The 4677-nt window shown below is 42.6% G+C and overlaps 1 non-coding gene across 1 annotated transcript; it reads right to left on the bottom strand.

The window, feature by feature from the left end:
• Positions 1–3560: 3560 nt before the first annotated feature.
• Positions 3561–3633, bottom strand: TRNAR-UCG (transfer RNA arginine (anticodon UCG)). Its single transcript has one exon. It is a non-coding gene; the product is annotated as a tRNA-Arg (tRNA).
• Positions 3634–4677: the final 1044 nt, after the last annotated feature.

Genomic DNA, 4677 nt, shown 5'->3' with positions numbered 1-4677 from the left:
TTCAAAACGTACCTTAAGTTACCTTCTCTCCATATCTATTGTTCTGTCAGTTGCTCAGTCGTGTCTGACTCTTTACAACCCCATGGACTGCAACTGCCACCTTAGTCCAGGTCATCACCATTTATCATCTCTCATGGAATTTACTGCAGTAGCTGCATTTCTGTTCTTTCCACTTCCATTCTTGCCCCCTTACAATCCACACTCCTTATAGGCAATGACAGAGCTCTTGAAAATGTTAATAGAGTCACATTGCTTTTTTCCTCCAGATCTGCCAAAGACCCTGCCCCGTGTGAAGCTCCAGCTTCTTGCCATGACTTTGAGGTCCTCCTAGGTAAGTCAGTCCCTGCCTCCCTTTCTGTTAGAGGACCCTTGACTGAAACCAATGCCTTGGCCAGGCTTAATGATAACCACTTGCATGAGTTGTCTCACAATAGGAGGTTTCTCCTTCCCTGGTGGCTCAGGCAGTAGAGAATCTGCCTGCAGTGCAGGAGACGTGGGTTCGATCCCTGGGTTGGGAAGATCCTCTGGAGAAGGGAATGGCAACCCACTCTAATATTCTTGCCTGCAAAATCCCTTGGACAGAGGAGCCTGGCAGGCTACAGTCCATGGGGTCACAAAGAGTTGGACACGACTAAGCGACTCTTTCACTTCACATAAGTAACATGGTGCTGCCATCCCAAACTAACCAGGAGGACTCAGGAGGGGCCCAAAGGAGGGAGTTCATAACATTGTCCTACCAACCTCCCAGACTCCTTTGTGCTGGAATCCATCTTGGCTGAGAGATCTGTGCACCGCCAGAAAGGACCCTGAGTCAGACCAATATGGACCAAGCGAGATGACTGGCCACAGACAACCCAGAAACTAACCCCATTACCAGAAAACCTGAGACTGTGAGCCATGTGGCAGAGCAGTTCACCTGGGTTCCCTTACCTTTCTGCTCTCTGCCTGGGAGCCTCTTCCCAAGAGTCTTTTGCTTTATCAGCATGTGTGTCTCCTTGGACAATTCATTTCCGAGTGTAAAACAAGAGGCCGTTCTTGAGCCCTGGGTCCCCCTTCCTACAGCATTTCCACTTCACCTCTAAAACCTCTTTCCCCACTTCTTGCAGTACAACCAACCAGGCCTGGCTAGATAGCATGCAGGGCCCAGTGAAAAATGAAAATGTGGGACCCTTATTTAAAAATTGTTAAGAATTTCAAGATGTGTTAGCAGAGTATTAAACCAAGCAAAGAGCCCTTCTGAGTACAGATCCTTGTGCGACTGGCCCTGTCTGTCTGGAACTGTCTGCCCCAGTTTATAATAGCCAGCTCTCAGCTCAAATGTCACCTCATCAGAGGTGTCACCTGATTGTCACTGAATTTAAAGTAGGCTCATCCAATTCTTCTCTATCACATCACTGGGTATAATTTTCTTCCCAGCACCTGGCTATATCTGAAATGATCTCATTTGTTTACTTGAGTATTGTCTGTCTCTCCCCACCTTCTCCCCATGACCAGAATATAAGGTCAATGAAGGACCTTTCTTGCTGTGCTCAGCTCTGTATCTCCAGCAGCTAGAGCAGGGCTACTTCAGACTAGGTACAGGATAAATACCTGATGAATAAAGGAATAAATATGCTAACACACTCCAGGAAGTTGGTCTAGCATTGACCGCCTACCATGGGGGAATCCAATGGCCAGCAGTGTTTCTTTATATATATATATATATATATATATATATTTATTTATTTATTTATTTTATTTTTTAAATTTATTTATTTATTTTTTTTGTGTGTGTGGCTGTGCTGGGTCTGTGTTGCCGCACAGGCTTTTCTCTGGTTGTGGAGAGCAGGGGGCCACTCTCTAGTTGTGATGTGCGGGCTTCTCATTGCGATGGCTTCTCTTGTTATAGAGCACAGGCTCTACGGTTCATGAGCCTAAGTAGTTGTGACTCCAAGACTCTAGAGCACAGGCTCACTAGTTGTAGTGCACCAGCTTAGTTGCTCTGCAACATGTGGGATCTTCCTGGATCAGGGATTGATCCTGTGTCTCCTGCATTGGCAGGTGGATTCTTTACCACTGAGCCACCAGGGAAGCCCCCAGAGTTGTCTTTTTATCCTTTGGGTATTGCAAATACCATAGGCTCTTTTTCTCCCATTGCCTTAATTCCATCCCAAGTCTCACACTTAAGTTCCTGTCTTTCCTCTGAGTGAGTAGGGATGAACAGACTGTGTTTGAATCTGATTAGCTGTGTGACCAAGAACAAATGATTTGACCTTTCTGAGCCTTGCCTTTTCATCTACCCAATGAGGAATTTTTTTTCAATTTTAAAATTTTATAATATGTATATATTATTAAGTATAGTTGACTTACAAGGTTTTAGGTATACAGCAAGGTGATTCAGTTATACATATACACATATATAATTTTTCAGATTATTTTCCACTATAGGTTATTACAAGATATTGACTCTAGTTCCCTGTGCTACACAGTAAATCTTTGTTGCTTGTGGCATATCTATTTTTAAAATTAAAAATCTAGCATTCTACTCATGCTAAGTCAAACAAGTCAAGTCAAAATATCATAACTTTTTAGTGAGGCAAAAATTCATAACTTTTCTAAGATATATAATATGCATACTATTTATATATATGTACACAAAACTTTTCTACTATGCTTGATAAAGGCTTGAGAAAGAATTTTTTTTAAAAAAGAAGAGATGGAGAAATGGAAAACAAACTAAATGAAATGGGAGCACTGAATATGAAATAGAAAAAGTGGAACAAACTAGATAAAAGTAAATGATCATCACCCAGTCCAGTTGTTTTTAAACATGGCTGCTCATTAGAAACATATCTAGAACTCTGGAGAAAAAGCAACAACTGAGCATTCGTATTTTTCAAAAAATTTCAAGGTAATTCTGATATGCATCTGGATTTTCAAAAGTGATTACAGGCTTTTCTATTCGATCCTAGTTTGGGTGCTATAGGGGCTTCCCAGATGGTGCTAGTGGTAAAGAACCTGCCTGCCAATGCAGGAGATGTGAGAGACACAGGTTTGATTCCTGGGTCAGGAAGATCCCCTGGAGGAGGGCATGGCAATCCACTTCAGTGTTCTTGGGCTTCCCTGGTGGCTCAGACAGTAAAGAATCTGCCTGCAATGCAGGAGACCTGGGTTCGAGCCCTGGATTGGGAAGATCCCCTGGAGAAAGGAACAGCTACCCACTGCAGTATTCTTGCCAGGAGAATTCCATGGACAAAGGAGCCTGGCAGGTTACAGTCCATGGGGTCGCAGAGAGTCGGGCATGACCCAAAGACTTTCACTTCACTTGTTGATATAGAGTTCTATTATTTTTCTGTTGACCAATCATGATGCAATGGTATTAAGTGAGTAATAGTTACATAATCACAATAGTAAAAGATGTTTGTCAGTTTTCACAATCAATAGCCAGAAGGAAGGTGAAGTTGCTCAGTCGTGTCCAACTCTTTGCGACCCCGTGGACTGTAACCTACTAGGCTTCCCTGTCCATGGGATTCTCCAGGCAAGAATACTGGAGTGGATTGCCATTTCCTTCTCCAAGGGATCTTCCTGACCCAGGGATTGAACCTGGGTCTCCCGCATCGAAGGCAGACGCTTTAACCTCTGAGCCACCAGGGAAGCCAATAGCCAGAATCCCCCCCCAAAAGAAGATAATTATAGTTGCAAGCCATAATGGAACATGATTAACCTAACAATATAAAATAATCACATACAGTTTGAGGGCGTCAAGCAGAGTGATGTAGTAAGTGGAAGTGCATACATGCACATGTTTTCATTCGCCCAGCCAGTCTATATCTTTTGGTTGGTGCATTTAATCAATTTACATTTAAGGTAATTATCAATATGTAAATTCCCCAGGCCAGGCTTGTGAACTTCCAGATGTTTAAGCTGGTTTTAGAAAAGGCAGAGGAACCAGAGATCAAATTCCCAGCATCCGTTGGATCATCAAAAAAGCAAGAGAGTTCCAGAAAAATATCTATTTATTCTTTATTGACTATGCCAAACCCTTTGACTGTGTGCATCACAGTAAACTGTGGAAAATTCTGAAAGAGATGGGAATACCAGACCACCTGTCCAGACCACCACTTGCCTCTTGAGAAATCTGTATGTAGGTCAGGAAGCAACAGTTAGAACAGAACATGGAACAACAGACTGGTTCCAAATTGGGAAACCAGTATGTCAGGGCTGTATACTGTCAGTGTGCTTATTTAACTTATATGCAGAGTACATCATGAGAAATGCCAGGCTGGATGAAGCACAAGCTGGAATCAAGATTTCTGGGAGAAATATCAATAACCTCAGATATGCAGATGACACCACCCTTATGGCAGAAAGTGAAGAGCTAAAGAGCCTCTTGATGAAAGTGAAAGAGGAGAGTGAAAAAGTTGGCTTAAAGCTCAACATTCAAAAAACTAAGATCACAGCATCTGGTCCCATCACTTCATGTGAAATAGATGGGGAAACTGTGGAAACAGTGGCTGACTTTATTTTTTTGGGCTCCAAAATCACTTCAGATGGTGGTTGCAGCCGTGAAATTAAAAGACATTTACACCTTGGAAGGAAAGTTATGATCAATCTAGACAGCATATTAAAAAGCAGAGACATTACTTTGCCAGCAAAGGTCCGTCTAGTCAAGGCTATGGTTCTTCCAGTAGTCATGTA

The sequence above is a fragment of the Capricornis sumatraensis genome, chromosome 8 (genome assembly GCF_032405125.1).
Source record: "Capricornis sumatraensis isolate serow.1 chromosome 8, serow.2, whole genome shotgun sequence".
NCBI classification, from domain to species: Eukaryota; Metazoa; Chordata; class Mammalia; order Artiodactyla; family Bovidae; genus Capricornis; species Capricornis sumatraensis.
The sequence above is the reverse complement of the archived record's forward strand: the minus strand, read 5'-3'. Positions and strand labels throughout refer to the sequence as shown.